Raw genomic sequence first — 19,003 nt, 5'->3', positions numbered from 1 at the left:
CTGAGCCACTGCCTGTTCACACCGATATCATCCAGAAAGTGAGGTCAGTACAGGTGCATAAACGCTGGGACCGAGAGATTGAAAAACAGCTTATATCTCAAGGCCATCAGACTGCTAAAAAGCAATCACTAACTCAGAGACTGCTGCCTACATTGAGACCCAATCACTGGACACTTTAATAAATTGATCACTAGTCACTTTAAACAATGCCACTTTAAATAATGCCATGTATAATAATGTTTACATATCTTACATTACTTATATCACATGTACTGTATATACTGTATTTTATACCCTCTATTGCACCTTGCCTATGCTGCTCGGGCCATCACTTATCTATATACTTATATGTACATATTCTCATTAGCCCCTTTTAGATTTGTGTGTATTAGGTAGTTGTTGGGGAATTGTTAGATGACTTGTTAGATATTACCGCACTGTTGGAACTAGAAGCACAAGCATTTCGCTACACTCGCATTAACATCTGCTAACCATGTGTATGTAACTGATTTGATTTACGTAGTCCTACCATGCCAACCATTTGAAAGGATGGGACATCACAACCTAACACACCCTGTAACACTTCTGATGTCAAGTCTTGCAGACCCAAATACCTCTCTGCATCTGCCACCACAACCTCAATTTTCTGTGACTTCCGTTCCATCCCTGCAGTACAGTTGATAACCATTGCTATAAATGCTAAAAATCCAATCTTACTAAAACATATATGACTTGTTGGCCTATACCTCTGTAGTGGTACAGATCTACTACTCTCACCACTCCTCTCAGGATCCCTCCCCTTGACCCATCTTCCTCTACTTTCTTCACTGCCTCAGCATATGACAACTTCTGCACTATTCTAACCCTGGAAACCTTAACCTGCCTCTCTCGCACACAGGACATTTCTGATCCCCAGCCCCATGGGCACCCCTACAATTAACACATACCACTACTTTCCCCAATGCTACACATTCCTTTGTCTCATGCCATTCTGGACACTTCTCACACCTTGGAACTTCCGTTCTACACACTGCTACCACATGACCATAAGCTTGACACCTGTAACAAGGTAATGTATTCGGCACTAAAGCTCATACAGGATAACTTATATATCCTAGCATCACTTTGTCGGGCAAAGACTCAACATCAAACTCAAAAGAACAGGCAATGACTCTTCTGTTTCACCACTCTCGCCACCCTGTCTGCGTCGCACCAAATGACGGAAAAGGTGGGCCGGACAGGCCCCCATTAACATCAACGGGGCTGTAGTGGAGCGGGTCAAGAGTTTCAAGTTCCTTGGTGTCCACATCACCAATGAACTATCATGGTCCAAACACACCAAGACAGTCGAGAAGAGGGCACGACAAGACCTTTTCCCCCTCAGGAGACTGAAAAGATTTGGCATGGGTCCCCAGATCCTCAAAAAGTTCTACAGCTGCACCATTGAGAGCATCCTTACCACCTGGTATGGCAACTGCTCGGAATCTAACCGTAAGGTACTAGGGTAGTGCGTACGGCCCAGTACATCACTGGGGCCAAGCTTCCTGCCATCCAGGACCTGTGAAGTGTGATGTGTCGGAGGAAAGCCCATGTAATTGTCGAAAACTCCATCAACCAAGTCATTGACTGTTTTCTCTGCTACCGCACAGGCAAGCGGTACCGGAGCCACCAGACTATTGCTATTTTCCTCTTCTTGAATACTTCGCCCTCATTCACTTCCATTTCTCCTCCTGTCTTCAGCTCGATCTGCTTCCACTTTCTACCATTCCTATTTAACAAACCATCTCCCTTTTTTCCCATCCTTTTTAACCAACTCAAGCTCAGTCTTCCTCCCTCTCTCTCTTAGACCTCCATTCCTCCTCCGTATTCCAAGTATACGTCTCCTTACGATAATACTGCACTTCTCCTGACATACAGTTGAAGTCGGAAGTTTACATACAGTGGGGCAAAAAAGTATTTAGTCAGCCACCAATTGTGCAAGTTCTCCCTCTTAAAAAGATGAGAGAGGCCTGTAATTTTCATCATAGGTACACTTCAACTATGACAGACAAAATCACATTTTTAATTAATTTATTTGCAAATTATGGTGGAAAATAAGTATTTCAAATCAAACCAAATCAAATTTTATTTGTCACATACACATGGTTAGCAGATGTTAATGCGAGTGTAGCGAAATGCTTGTGCTTCTAGTTCCGACAGGAAAGTAGTCAAGAACAGAAAGCCTTTGAAAAGTACTGAGACATAGTTGATTATATGCTGACCAGAATATCACTAACACCTACTGCCTTTCGCCAGATAACGTGTGTTGTGTTGCTCCCTCTAGATGATTATGCATGTCTGTGGGAGGGCTGTGAGTTCCTGGCTATGGGCAGTCCCAGGGAGCTGGAGATCCATGCTCACTTCCACACCTTCCACAGCAAACTCTATTTGGTTAATAACAAAAGTTTATATACCCTTTGTTGGCAATGACAGAGGTCAAACATTTTCTGTAAGTCTTCACAAGGTTTTCACACACTGTTGCTGGTATTTTGGCCCATTCCTCCATGCAGATCTCCTCTAGAGCAGTGATGTTTTGGGGCTGTTGCTGGGCAACACGGACTTTCAACTCCCTCCAAAGATTTTCTATGGGGTTGAGATCTGGAGACTGGCTAGGCCACTCCAGGACCTTGAAATTCTTCTTACGAAGCTACGCCTTCGTTGCCCGGGTGGTGTGTTTGGGATCATTGTCATGCTGAAAGACCCAGCCACGTTTCATCTTCAATGCCCTTGCTGATGGAAGGAGGTTTTCACTCAAAATCTCACGATACATGGCCCCATTCATTCTTTCCTTTACACGGATCAGTCGTCCTGGTCCCTTTGCAGAAAAACAGCCCCAAAGCAGGATGTTTCCACCCCCATGCTTCACAGTAGGTATGGTGTTCTTTGGATGCAACTCAGCATTCTTTGTCCTCCAAACACGACGAGTTGAGTTTTTACCAAAAAGTTATATTTTGGTTTCATCTGACCATATGACATTCTCCCAATCTTCTTCTGGATCATCAAAATGCTATCTAGCAAACTTCAGACAGGCCACGAACACCTCGGGATGTAGCGCTCAAAGGTACATCCCACTGTTCTGTCTTTACTTTCATTAACTGACAACTTTTAGTTTTTATCAAAGATTCTCTGTAATTAGCATTACGTGATTAACTAATCAGGCAATTGTAATTAACTAGGAAGTCAGGGAACCAAGGAAAATATTCAGATTACAAAGTTATAATTTTCCCAATACAACTTTTCAGATACTTTAATATCTGATCAATTAGTCTTCTTAAGGAATTATTTATTTCGCCTCACGTTAGTCTTATTCCAAACGTCGTAAATTGTTGGTTATCTTCACGAACCCAGTCTTCACTATGAGTCATCCATACATCAATTGTCTTAAATCATTTATTTACTAACTAAGTAATTCACAGAAATGCATAAACAAACAGTAGATAGGTACAAGGAAATGATAACGGAGTTTCCCTAGTGGGATAAACCGGCATCACGGCTTGGTGTACAAAAGGGAATTGTTGGGTCGTCTGAGATGAGACAACACAAAGGTGATAATTATAACAATTGAAATGCTAATTATTTGCACATGAACGCTCACTCATTCGGGAACAATTGCAATCAATATATATATACGCTCTGCTAAAAAGTTCGTTTCTGTTGGAGAGTTTGTCCGCCCTCTCTGTCGTGGTTAGAATGGATAGTTCAGAGTGACATTCATTCATGTCGTTATAGAATAGATGTTTCGTCGGTCTTCGCGTTCAATGATACCGAATTCCTAGCTGCAGACTAGTAATTAATATCAAAGACTGGTTCTTATTCTGTCAGTATCGATAGTCTAAGAGTTTAACCACGTGGGATGGTTAAAAGATTCAGCAGTCTGGTCTGCAACCTTTGTCCTTTCGTAATTGAGAGCAACATGGTCTATTGAGAAATTCTCAAGGTGGGGGTTATATTTGGAAGAGCAGAAAAAGCTGTCTCATGACGCCAGGTCCTAACTGTGCTCATGGGCAGTACTCTGATTTAGTTCAACTCAAAAGGGAATTGGAGTTTCCTTCATTAAACAGTCTAAAAACACATTACACAATTTTACAAACAGTATCATCCTCACTCATTTATCTTATACAACAATTAGATGTAAACCTCATATCTGAGGCTATTATATAAACAGCGTTATGATCATGTGGCCGTATTGACTCCCATGAGTTTCACAAAATTGTACCAAACGGACCAGTTCGTAGCTGGAGTCTTCACTGGTTTTTATACCTTCTCCAGAACATAAATGTTGTTCGGACCTCAAGGTATGTGTGGTGGAAGAAATTCATTTGTTCTCTTCTATGAAAACTCTACTCTCTGTGGCCATGAGGAGATAATCTCTTCCAGCAATTTACGACTTCTCTCTGACCACAGCAGCCTGTGTGTAGGAGACAGGAAGATGGGGATGGGGCTTGCTGTACCCAAAGAGGGCAACATCATGACATACACCCCCCTAGTGGTTTGGATCTTGTTTGTCGTGCAAGTTACAAATCAACATAAAATCATGACCACATGATGTCCTGTTTGTAGATCATCGTTGCAGTCCCCTCTGGTGAAAGAACTTGGTAGGCTTCTCTGAGAGCGGAGCAGTCCACCACAAGAATGGGCAGTTGATGTCCGGTTGGTGATCGCCGTTGCGGCCACCTCTAGTGATTTATCTTGGTAGGTTTCCTGGAAGCTGCAAAGTACCCCAGGAAGGGCCAGGGGATGTCCTGGTTGGTGATAGCCGTTGCAGTCCCCCCCTCTGGTGGTTTACCTTGGCAGGCTCTCTGACAGCGGGGCATGCTGCCACATGTATGGGCCGCCGGTGTCCGGATTTGGGGTCGCCGTTTCGGACCCGTCATCTGGTCGTCGTCCAGACTGGAAGATCTGGGCAGTAACTTAGGCAGATGTTAAGAACGCACACACAAAAATATATATAATTGCATTCATTCCCCAATGAGTGGCGTTGTGGCACTAAGTGATGGTTGCATGGGGACTTTGTTTATGGCTCTATCACTTCCTAAGTGTCAAAGGAACTGAACCGAAAAGGAATGAAAGCATAAACAAAAGATATACAAAATATAGTTCTTACACAAAAATCATATAATTGGACTGTATTCTATATACATCCAATGCTCTGGCAAAATGACTATCATGGCATTGTCTCTAATTCCATATCTAGGGTTTTCCTACTTGGTGTGTTGCTTAGGCACTATCCTAAGTTGATAACTATATGATAAGTTTACAGCTGTAAGGCACTAGTTTTGGGCAATCTACAGGGATGACCTATGGACTTCTGGGAAGAAAACTGGTGAGTGCTGTAGAGTCAAAGCCTAGAAGTAAATGTTAAACTTTACTAAGGCTGGTATTTTTCTTGGACCCTTAAGTGATCCTAGCATAAATCCTAATTGGATGTTCCGTTGTACATGTGTGTTTATGCTTACACAAGCGCGCATGTCAAGGGAAGAAAACCAAGTATCCTGGCAGATTGCAACTTGTTCAGAATGAGTCTGACGTAGTCAGGTAATTTTCAGGTCAATGCCGGGAGGTCAGTCAGAATTGGTGTCGAGGGAGTCTGTAGTAGTTTTTACTACAAGTCACTGTGTCTTCCACTATTGTAGTGGTGATAGGTATGAAGTCTATTTCATAGCTATGTTATCCACGGAGGAGCTAACCTCACGACGGACGTACTCTTTAAGTATTGGACCAGTCATACGTGGTGTGATCATGGTTAATGACTTCTAATGACTCCATCCTCCTGAATGGAGGATTCTATTTATTAGTGACATGTGTGGTAAACATTGGAAGAGTGCACTGGAGATTCCCTTCCACGTGTTGCACTCTGAGTGACTCCTATGTCGCTATTGTCAAGGGTAATTTGATTGGTTAGTTCTCTAACCTTCTTACTGATTGTAGCTGGACTGACTGTTGCTGGTATTGGTACTGGTGCTCAAAGGGACCAGTTATCCTACCGATTTATTTTGAAATATTATACTACCGGGACACATGATTGGAGCATTTTACTAGTTGTATTGTAGTAGAACCTACACATGGCAAGGAGTGATTATTGTTGCCATTTGTTTTGGAGTTGGACAAGTCCACTGGACTTCCTTTACAACCAGTGTGGTACACCTCAGTAATGTCTTAGATGTGTTCTAAGATAATCCCCGTCTAGGGGCCTGTCTGCTCCTCACTGTTCTCATAGGGAAGTTTACAACTAGATTTGATTTATTCTCTGGCGGCCTCGTACCATGTTGTCCGTAGCCTCGACCTTCCCCTACCGGCCTCGATGAGGCTCATTATGGGTCTGGGCTACTATTCCCCCCCCCTTTGTGTCTCTGGACCACCCCATCAGCGGGTGGTGTTGGTGTCTGAGGCGCAAACGGAAAGGTCGGACCCTATGTACGGGGCGGCAGGGTAGCCTAGTGGTTAGAGCGTTGGACTAGTAACCGGAAGGTTGTAAGTTCAAATCCCCGAGCTGACAAGGTACAAATCTGTTGTTCTGCCCCTGAACAGGCAGTTAACCCACTGTTCCTAGGCCGTCATTGAAAATAAGAATTTGTTCTTAACTGACTTGCCTACTTAAATAAAGGTTAAAAAAAAGTTTTTAAATGTACGAGTTGTCAGCGGCCGCGTTGTAATGAGAATGGCTGTAACCTTTCAACCAAATCTCCTGGTGTTGTGCATCAAAACGCTCAGTGGCTGTCGAGGCATGTCAGTCACCACCGCGTCCGCGTGTGGCAACCTATTCAGTAACTGTGAACTGAAATGAGGATATCGGTCTGTGATATCGCAAAGTGTTTCACCAGTGGGAGTCATCGGGTCAGTTGCTGGACTAACGCCATTAGTATCATTGTAAGGGGTGACAGCCCCCCACAAAGTGGAAGGTGTATCATCGGAGGCAGAGTATACTCTGCGCATCTATGTTTTTCTTGCTAAGACGGCCGCAGTGCTTGCGGAAGTGTCCGAAGGGCAAGAGACGTTCATCTCAACTACTGTATTGCACGACTGCAAGGAGGAGGGAAGTTGCTCATTCACAGAGACAGCTGGCTCGAAATCATGAAAAGAATGGTCAATCATGTTGGCTGATAGAATGTTTCGAGATGTCGTAATATCTCCTTGGATCGGATTCTGCACCAAGAGGTTTCTAAACGTCTTTTTCCCAAGGGGTGCTTTCGACAGATACCCCTCGTGAATGACTGCGTTGCAGCTAGCGTTAGGGGAAGACAGTGTGGTCAGTGGAGAAGGTACTTTGGCCTGTGACCATACCTGGTTGGTTTTCCAATCCATCAATGGTAGCAACCGATCCATCAAGTCTGCTTGTAGCAGGGGTACAGTTTCGAGGCTGGTAACATACACAGAGTGAACTAGCGATACGTCCTGGAAGTGTAGTTTCAGCATGACTCTCAATGTGAGAGGCGAGGTAGTCTGAGTGACCCCTCGAAGTTTAGTGTCGCATCGTTCCACTTTTAACCAACGTTTAGTTGGCTTCAAGCCCTTTTGAGATCATCGAACAATGACTTTTTTTTCCTTTTTTAAAAAACTTTTCCGATTTTGATTAGGCTTAGCTTTAACGAAGCGTTTGACCTTTTTCATAGCAAACTTCGTATCAGAGTCTATAGACAAAGTCCGGGGCTTGTTTCTTGATCAAGCGGGCCCTGGATAGAGTCTTGAATGAGAGCTGGAGAAATCTTAACTTTAATGTCCTTGCAATGGGTGTTAATTCCTGCGGACCTGGTGTCCGGTAATTTCCCGTCTAGTCCTTGTGACTTATCTTTTACCCTTTAACTCAAATTGTTCTCGCTTTAGTTCTTCCCGTAGTGGAACTTCTGGAGAACATTGGTCTACGTTTTGATAATCCTTCAACCCTTTGTTACCCTTGTGCTCTGACACTTTTTGTGGGTTGGGTGCAGGAACATAGCGAACAGGTCGATTGTAGCGGTAGTCATCAAATCAAATCACATTTATTTATATAGCCCTTCGTACATCAGCTGATATCTCAAAGTGCTGTACAGAAACCCATCTTAAAACCCCAAACAGCAAGCAATGCAGGTGTAGAAGCACGGTGGCTAGGAAAAACTCCCTAGAAAGGCCAAAACCTAGGAAGAAACCTAGAGAGGAACCAGGCTATGTGGGGTGGCCAGTCCTCTTCTGGCTGTGCCGGGTGGAGATTATAACAGAACATGGCCAAGATGTTCAAATGTTCATAAATGACCAGCATGGTCGAATAATAATAAGGCAGAACAGTTGAAACTGGAGCAGCAGCACGGTCAGGTGGACTGGGGACAGCAAGGAGTCATCATGTCAGGTAGTCCTGGGGCATGGTCCTAGGGATCAGGTCCTCAGAGAGAGAGAAAGAAAGAGAGAAGGAGAGAATTAGAGAACGCACACTTCACACAGGACACCGAATAGGACAGGATAAATACTCCAGATATAACAAACTGACCCTAGCCCCCCGACACATAAACTACTGCAGCATAAATACTGGAGGCTGAGACAGGAGGGGTCAGGAGACACTGTGGCCCAATCCGAGGACACCCCCGGACAGGGCCAAACAGGAAGGATATAACCCCACCCACTTTGCCAAAGCACAGCCCCCACACCACTAGAGGGATATCTTCAACCACCAACTTACCATCCTGAGACAAGTCTGAGTATAGCCCACAAAGATCTCCGCCACGGCACAACCCAAGGGGGGGCGCCAACCCAGACAGGATGACCACATCAGTGAATCAACCCACTCAGGTGACGCACCCCTTCCAGGGACGGCATGAGAGAGCCCCAGTAAGCCAGTGACTCAGCCCCTGTAATAGGGTTAGAGGCAGAGAATCCCAGTGGAAAGAGTGGAACCGGCCAGGCAGAGACAGCAAGGGCGGTTCGTTGCTCCAGAGCCTTTCCGTTCACCTTCCCACTCCTGGGCCAGACTACACTCAATGATATGACCCACTGAAGAGATGAGTCATGTTGATGGCGACGTACTTTACAGTTATTTCGACCGCGGAGGTTATTGGAATCATGGTTACGTGGGAGAAACTGTTGTTGTGCGTCATCTCTCAACGCTCCAATACCTGATAATGCACACTCTAACTGGAGTAGGTGCTCCTGGTCAAACTTCAAAACCAAGTGGTCAGGGCTCTTAGCGTTGTGAACTTTTGATGCCTCAAAAGCTGTGCTTGCAAGCTCTCTGAGTTGTAAGATAGGCAAGCCACCATGGGCGGCAGGGCCCAAGTAGGCGATGAAAGTGGGATACATGTTCGACAGGAACATTTGTTTAAAAGGTAACAGGTCTTCCATGCCTGTTTCAGTGAGTAGGCCAATCGTGTTTGCGAGTCGCAGAACCACTGAATTCTAATTTCAAAGCTGTGGCAAGTTTAGCGTAGTCATTTAGCACGTGTTGCTGTTGTAGACGAATTAACTTTGTCACGTGTCTATTTGACATTCGCTTCAACAGGTAAACCCTGTCAGAACCCGTAGCGTTCGGGTAGCCATCCAACACGTCCTCTATGTCAGCTAGGAACGTCTCAGTATCGTTTGGCTGACCTGGAACGGGGTCAAAGGCGGGGAAATTCTTGATGAGTTTGTCAAGGTATTCCGCGCCAAGCGGGCGGAGAGGGTTGGCTTCAAACTGTGGAGAGATTGGGGACGAAAGGCCAAGAGGAGAAGCCAAGCCTTGTTGTTGTTGGCCAAGAGGAGCAATATTACTCAGTGCCGAATGGCCAAGAGGAGAAGACTGAGGGACACATGAGGGAGGCAAGGTCTGAAACCTATCGTCTTTACTCCTGTGAGTACAGGGCCCCCGGTTACTTGGATTGGTAGTCACGCTCTGGACTTCCTCCAGATGGTACCTAAGGGTGGTATTCTGCTGCATTGCAGAGTCCACTTGAGCACTTAGAGTACTGATTTTGGACACGTGAGTGTCACACTTATCTGTCATGGTTTGCAGATAGAGGTCTTGAGTACGGAGTGATAGATTCAGTGATGAGATTTCCTTGGCTTGCTTAGAAATCAATATTTCCATCTTCATCACCTGAGTTCTCTCATCATTCATTTGGTCAGCGACTTCAATGAGTTCCGCTGATTTGTCATCCAACTTTGTCATTGTGTTCATTAACTGATCGTCTTTGGTTTGCAGCGTTTTGAGGAGAACCGTGTTACTTTGAGTAACATTCAACAAAACAGCATGCATGTTATCAAGTTGAGCGCTCCTGTTTGTAGATAACTCTTCAGATTTATCTAGTTTGGTGTGGACATCATCATATTTAGTTTTGGCTAAATCAAGTTGTTCCTGTAGCATATGATTTTGTTCCTGTAGAAGACGATTTTGTTGAAGAGCTTGTGCTTGTTCATCGTCATACGTTTTTGCAATTACATTTAATTGTTCAGTTTTCAAGCGCAGTTCCATAGCTAGCAGAATTTTTCCCATTTGTCATTGGTTTCCCGGTTCTCTCTACCTGTCCCTTTATGTCTACCATTACCTGCTCGTGCTTCAGCTATGCACTGCGGTATTGGACAGATGCCAATCTCGGATGGTAAGACATCAGGGCTAGACTGGAGAGAACCTTTACGAGGCCTGCGCCCAATGGTTGATTTTGGAAAGCGTTGTTGTCTGCTGTTTTTCCGCTAATGGCATTGTTACGGATACAGGTATCCTGTGTCTGTGTGTGTGTATCCTGTGTACTTTTCTCTCCTTCTCCCCTCACAGGTGAAAATCATCACTCCCCAATCAGTCAACAATCAATCAGAAGACACACCTCCTCCTATTTCCTACCCTATCACAGTTCCTTTCCCTTGGTTTAAAAACCCCATCATTTGTTTGCTCTAGAGCTCAATCTCTCTGTAAATGCCATTTCTGTAGGTCTCTGTGTTTCACTCTCGCTTTGTGTCTTAACCTCTCTTTTGTTTGAGCACCTCCATAGCACTTTGTCATCACCTGTGATTATTGTTTTTGGTTATGGTGTTTGTTAGTTGCTGGTGGGAAAAGGGGGAAACCAAGACAAGTCGCCCATGGGCATACACTACCCGTAGGTGAACTTTGTTAAATACACTAGTTAGAACTGGGCGGACCACCCACTGTATTTTTGGTTAGTTAGTTAGCTGTTAAAGTAGGCTAGTCTAGCTTAGGGGTGTTTTTGTAAATTTATTGTTTCTTTCCTTGGGTCCAGCTCAGCCCCTTTTCCTGCTCCCCTCCCCCATTACCGTGTGTTTATAAATAAACCTGGAGTTTGACGGTAGATTTCTATTGTCGTGGTTATTTCGTTCACACTTTTACTTTGTCACAATAATAATTTGCATGAGTTATGTTACGGGTCTCATTACCATCCCCCCCTAGACTGTCGGGCCAAAAGGGATTCGTAACAGGCATAATTAGGGTTGGTATCACTGCTGAGGTCAGAGATCAATCCATTTATGGGTGGAGGTTCACTAATTAGCGGGTGAGTGGGGACTACCCCCTCTGATAGCTTGCACATTATTAGAACATTTGAAAGAAATTGTTTTTCCTAATTTTCCAAAGTTTGGTTTTGAAATATATTGGGAGCTGCAAAGACGATTTTAATCTATTTATAGACGTTAATGAACCATCAGTACTGGACAGTACTGTGGAAGTTGGACGTGAATGAATTTGCAAAAGCAAATCAATGATAATGATTAATCATACCTGGATAGGCTATCTGGGAATTAAACTTTAAATTAACCTGGGAAGTTGGTTCATCTAGGTTACTATTGCAAAGTTTAAGGTGTCTCATTTAATTGGAAGAACCTAGAAAGGTATGTTCGACAATTTAGATGAATGAGACGATGATACCCAAGCAATTGAGATTGCTGGGTTATCATAAAAGTAATGTTAGGGACATTCACCACTATGGTACACTTTCCCCTCAGGCCACAACCATATGGGATTCCTGCTGGAGGTGGGACTGATTGATTGTGCTTTGCAAAAGCAGATTTTTACTGATTGATCAAATGTAATGAATAATCACACCTGTATAGGCTATCTGGGAATTAAACTTTAAATTATCCTGAGAGATCTGCTTCATCTAAATTAATATTACAAAGTTTAAGGTGTCTCATTTAATTGAAAGAACCTAGAAAGGTATGTTCGACAATTTTTAAATAAATAAATTGAATGTGGCGATGATACCCAAGCAATTGAGATTGCTGGATTATTTTAACGTGATCCACGTTTGGCTTTCCCCTACTTCTAAGAGATGTAACGCTGAAATCAAACGGAAGTACAAAGGGCGGGACTTCCGTTGCGCAAGGAGGAGGAATTTAAACGGAACACAGGAAGGGAAAAATGTTCCCCCTTTTGCAAGCTTAGCATCTCGTGCAAGCTAACCCTACTTTGTTCAGAAATCTCACTTCCAAGCACAAAATAGGGTCCATTTTACCCTGGAAAGGGTGGGTTTACTAGTGAAGTCTCACATTTACCCATTTGGCATAGCGTTATGTTGACCGAAGCGACACGGAACATAAATACAGATATGCCTGTGGTCTGCTCACACTTGCTTAGTGCGATAGGCGGACAGAATACTTCGGCTCGGTCACCGAACAGATATCTTCTAATATCTAACCTTACTGGCTCTATGCCCTCGCTCTAGAATGTCATATTGACCTACAGAAGTAGTACGGGTTGGCCTAACGCGCTACATCTGCTATGTTTCACTCATTGCTCTGACGCTAACGACACACGACCGGAGGCGCTCTGTAGCCTCTTAAAATGGAACCCTGACCTGTCCTGTGAACAGGTCAGGGTTCCATAGCCGCAGGCAGAACAGTTGAAACTGGAGCAGCAGCACGGCCAGGTGGACTGGGGACAGCAAGGAGTCATCAGGCCAGGTAGTCCTGAGGCATGGTCCTAGGGCTCAGGTCCTCCGAGAGAAAGAAAGAGAACTAGAGAGAGCATACTTAAATTCACACAGGACACTGGATAAGACCGGAGAAATACTCCAGATAATTATCACATTGTGACTATTTTTACATCATGCTGTATCACTTTTCCCACTCTCCTGTAGTAACCCCACCAGGGCTATTGTGCTCAGCAGCTTTTTCAAGGTGTAATCTGTTAAATGATTTGCTGTGTGGAACAAAACAATAAATTCCCTATGGCAACATCCTTGTTACCAGATGATGTGTCACACTACATTTTTTATGAACGTGGTTACCATTGTGTTCCACCCTCGGGCCTGCCATAACATATCAAAGGCCTCTCTGTTAATTCAACACTTCCCTGATCCATTCTACAGGTTATGCCTGTCCACTACCCATAATTAAATGGTGAAGGAATGAGAATGCTACTAAGACAACAAGCTTTCTGACAATAAGTGTTGAGAAAATGTCTCATTCAGTCATACAACTGATTATTATTATTATTATGGGTCTGAGAGAAAATGTTGCAGTTTTAAAGCTAATTTCCTATAATGAAACAAACAATGGCTTATCACGTGTTCCTATGCTATCTGGGGGGCCCGACCTCCAGGAGGACACCAACCTAAAGCCTGTGGGCCCCCCCACCTTGCAGGGGCTGCGTGGGTGTGTGCTAATGCCAATGATTACCGGTATATGAAAATATGTCTATTGAGAGCCCTTTGCTGACTATATCCAAATAGAACAATGATTTAGCCTCTTGGTATTTTATTTTATTTTAAATGACCTGATAATTATCCCATTGTGACTATTTTGACATTTTGCTGTCAGTATAATTATCACTTTTCACACTCTCCTGTAACACATGGCTGTCGTTTTCAGCAGCCTTTTTAAACTGTGATCTGTTAAACGATTTGCTGTGTGGAACAAAACAATAACTTCCCTATGCCAGGAATGAGATTATATAACTAAATATTATCATAATGAGTATGATTTCTCCATCAACTTCCTTGTTTGATTGGTAATGAGTAACATACATAGTTTGAAGCTGGAATAGCTATTCATAAAGTGTAAGAAGCATTTGAACATTGAAATTGATACATTACATTATATACCAGTTTTACAGTATATGTATTTATGGTTTACAATTTGTAAAGCTGAGGTTGAGTAGTCTATTTTAAAATTATATTGCCAACATGCTGGTTACCAGGTGCTGCGTCACACAAAGTTTCTTATGAATGACCAACTGTAGTCTAAGAACTATGGTGTATACCCTCAGACCTGCCATAACATATTTGTGAATTCAACACTTCCCTGATCCATCCTACAGGTTATGCCTGTCCCTTACCCATAATTATATGATGAAAGAATGAGAATCCTACTAAGACAACAAGCTTTCTGACAACAATAAGTGTTGAGAAAATGTCTCATTCAGTCATACAACCTCAATTTATGAATAAACAAATCGATTTTTTTAAGGTGCTGATTTGCAACACTTCAAATGAAATCATGTATTTGATCCACTGACATTATTGATGACTTTACTACAGAGGAGGTGCTGACTCAATCTGAGAGCAAAATGGGTAGTCCCAAACAAACCTGCCACACACACCTCGCCTCTCATCTGTGAACAAGGAAATTGTCTCTGCCTCACATCACATAGCTGGGCTGGGTTCAAATGAGATTTGCATAGGAAAGAAAAAAGTGAAAATGCAAGAAAGAACATTCTCTTGGCTTAACAAGGTTGCCTTTATTTTATGTAAGTACCACTGGTTTAATTATGTTGTATAGTAGCTTGAATCAAAATATATTCAGCCAGTGCACTTAAGATGCTGGACACTGTTAATCACAGGGCAATTAGATTTATAACTAATGCAAGACCACTTACCCATCACTGTGATCTATACAACATGGTGAAGTGGCCCTTCCTTCCTTATGAGAAGGCTGAAGCATTGGTACATCATTGTGTACAACACAGTGCTTGGACCATTGTCTACATATCTGTGCTCCTCATTTACAAGCTCATCACAAACGTATAGTCTCCATTCTCAGCTACTACTATCTTCCAAGGTCCTAAAGCCAGAACATAAATGGGATTAATATGATTTTTCTATAATGCTCCTTGGTCTTGGAACAAGCTGCAAAAGACTATAAAACTGGAGGAGAGGGTATTGCTGGTTGAGTTTAACCTCTAAAGTTTAAACCGTTGGGGGGAGGAGGTGTACTAAGCCAACATATGGAATTGTTTTAAGATGGTCATATCATGGATCATTTAGCTATTTGATTTAGAATTGTAATACCCATTTAGCTATCCCCAAAAAATACTTGAAAATTATTTAATAAAATATTGATTTTGGCCTTTATTACTAAGTCCATAGAAACGCATTGAATAACACATTCATACATCGCAAAATAGACCGTATATATTTTTTTTAATGAGGAATAAGGTTTTGAAGTGTCTGTCCTATATCTAGGAGATATAAGAAAGGAAATATATACATTGTATGTACAGTACCAGTCAAAATTGTGGACACACCTACTCATTCAAGGGCTTTTCTTTATTTTTAATATTTTCTACATTGTAAAAATACAATGTAAATATAAAAAATAAAGCCCTTGAATGAGCTGTGTCCACACTTTTTACTGGTACTGTACAGTGTATGTGTATATTCATGTGGCTGACGTAGTAATGTTAAATAATGTTTTTTTGGGCTCATTGTATTAATTGTGATTGGCTCACATTTTACCGATATGGAGTACCGCCACTATTTATTTTACTGGGATGTCGTCGTACCAGACTGTACCCCCTTAATTTCACCCCTGATTGTATTGTGCTCTTTGTATGTACAGTGCATTTGGAAACTATTCAGACCCCTTGACTTTTGTCACGTTTTGTTACATTACAGCCTTATTCTAAAATGGATTAAATAGAACATTTTCCTCATCAATCTACAAACAATACCCCATAATGACAAAGCGAAACAGGCTATTACAAATTTTAGCAAATGTATTAAAGATAAAAAACACATACCTTATTTACATAAGTATTCACACCCTTTGCTATGAGACTTTTTGGGTGCAATTTAAAACAAGAAAACAGGGTAAGGGTGCCCTCCAGCGGTAACCCAAGGAAACAACAATCAAATAACACAGAAACTGTGACATAAACATGACGTTGTCACATCAAATCAATTATTATTTTTTTCTTCTGATTCACAGTTTTCATAAACATAACATCCATATCAGTGTTTAATGCTGAGAAGAGCACAACCACAGAACAAGTACAAAATATAGCACAAGTAAATGCATCAACATCACATAATTCAACATCTACCTCAGTGATGGATGAAATTACCAAGTATGTTTCAAAAATCCCAAGTGAAACATCACTGCCTGTAACCAGTCAGATGTCAATGGGTACCACTGTTTCATCAACTCCAACAGCAAATACCAATCAATCCATAGAAAGTATAGCTTCCACTACATCAAACGTTTATTCAAGTGATGTCACCACAACTACATCAACATCAGCAACCACTACAAGCAATGCCACCACAACTTCCACCTCAACAGTCACTTCAAGTGATGTCAATTCTCCCTCAACTACATCAGCAGTAACTTCAACTGTGACCACCATTTCCTCTACACCAACAGTCACAATTGATACCCCCAGTCACTCAACAGTCACTCAAAGGAATGCCTACTCTCCCTCTACTATGTCTACAGACTCTTCAAATGATGCCACCACTCCATCAACAGTCACTTCAAGTGATGCCACCACTCCCTCAACTACATCGACAGTCACAAGTGATTCCATCACTTGCTCTACTACATCAACATTGGCAGTCCCTTCAAGTGATGCCACCACTCCCTCAACAGTCACTGTTCCCTCCACTACATCAGCAGTAACATCAACTGTGGCCAACATTCCTTCTACTACTTCGAAAGTCACCTCAAGTGATGCCACCAATCCCTCAACTATGTCTACAGTCACTTCAAGTAATCACACAACTCCCTCTACTATGTCTACGGTCACTTCAAGTGATCCCGCAACTCCCACTAATTCATTGACAGTCACAAGTGATGCCACAACTCCCTCAACTACATCAATAGTCACTTCAAGTGATCCCAAAACTCTGACTTCTACATTGACAGTCAAAAGTGATGCCACTACTCGGTCTACTATGTCTACAGTCATTTCAAGTGATCCCACAACTTCCACTACTACATTGACAGTCACTAGTGATGCCATCATTCGCTCTGCTACATCAACATTGACAGTCCCTTTAATAAGTGATGCCACCTCTCCCTCTACCATGTATACAGTTACTTTAAGTGGCAACACATCAACACCTACTTCAAGTGATGCCACACCTCCCTCAACAGTCACTTCAACTCATGTAACTTCTCCCTCAACTATGTCTACAGTCACTTCAATTGATACCACCCCTACTACATCAACAGTCACAAATGATGCCCTCACTCGCTCTACTACATTGATATCGAAATTGCATTCAAGTGATGCCACTAATACCTCAACAGTCACTTCAAATGATGCCAGCAGTCCCTCAACTATGTCGACAGTTACTTCAAGTGATAATAAAACTCCCTCAACAGTCACTTCAAGTGATGCCACTACTCCCTCGACTATGTTGATAGTCACTTCAAGTGATGCCACCAGTCCCTCAACTCCCACCACTACATCGCCATTGACCGTCTCTTCAAAGGACGCCACCACTCTTTCAACAGTCACTTCAAGTGATACTACATCAACACCCACTTCAAGTAATGCCACCACTCCCTCACCCAAATCAACAGTGTCTTCAAGTGATTCCACCAATCCCTCAACTATGTCAACAGTCACAAGTGATGCCATCACTCATTCTACTAAATCGACATTGACAGTCCTTTCAAGTGATGCCATCACTCCCTCAACAGTCACTTCAAGTAATGCCACCACTACGACATTAACAGTCACTTCAAGTGATAGTACATCAACACCCACTTCAATTGATGCCACCACTCCCTCAACAGCATCCCCAGTCATTCAAAGTAATACCATTACTCCCTCAACTACATCGACATTCACTTCAAGTCATACCACCACCACCACTACATCGACAGTAACATCAACTGTGGCCACCATTCCCTCAAATACATCGACAGTCAGTTCAAGCGATGCCACCACTCCCTCAACTACATCAACAGTCACTTCAAGGGATGCCAACACTCCCTTAACAGTCTCTTCATGTGATGTCACTACTCCCTCAACTACATCAATAGTCACTTCAAGTGATGCCACCACTACTCCATCAACAACAGCAGTCACTTCAAGCGATGCCACCGCTCCTTCAACATTCACTTCAAGTGATGCCACCACTGCTACACCAACAGTAGCTTCAACTGCAGCCACCATTCCCTCAACTACATCGAAAGTCACTTCAGATGATACTACATCAACACCCACTTCAAGTGATGCCACCACTCCCTCAACTGCATCGACATTAACTTCAAATGATGCCACAACTACTACACAGACATTAACAGTCATTTCAAGCGATTCCACCACTCCCTCATCTACATCAATAGTCACTTCTCGTGATGCCACCTCTCGCTCGACATCAATGTTCACTTCAAGTGATGTCACCTCTCCATCAACATCAATATTCACTTCAAGTGATGCCACCTCTCACTCAACTACATTGACAGTCACTTCAGATGATATCACATCAACACCCACTTCAAGTAATGCCACCACTCCCTCAAGTACATCGACAGTCAGTTCCAGTTTTACCACCACTCTGTCAACAGTCACTTCAGGTGATGCCACCACTACTACACCGACAGTAAAATTAACTGTGGACAGAATTCCCTCAACTACGTCGACAGTCAGGTCAAGTGATGCCACCACTGCATCAACAGTCACTTCAAGTCATGACACCACTGTTACATCAACATCAGCAGTAACTTCAAGCGATGCCATCTCTCCTTCAAAATTTGCTTTAAGTGATGCTACCTCTACTAAATCAACATCAGCAGTCATTTCAAGTGATTACACTGTTCCTTCAACACCCACTTCAAGTGATAC

The sequence above is a fragment of the Oncorhynchus tshawytscha genome, linkage group LG13, assembly GCF_018296145.1.
Source record: "Oncorhynchus tshawytscha isolate Ot180627B linkage group LG13, Otsh_v2.0, whole genome shotgun sequence".
NCBI classification, from domain to species: domain Eukaryota; kingdom Metazoa; phylum Chordata; class Actinopteri; order Salmoniformes; family Salmonidae; genus Oncorhynchus; species Oncorhynchus tshawytscha.
This window is presented reverse-complemented; position numbering follows the sequence as displayed.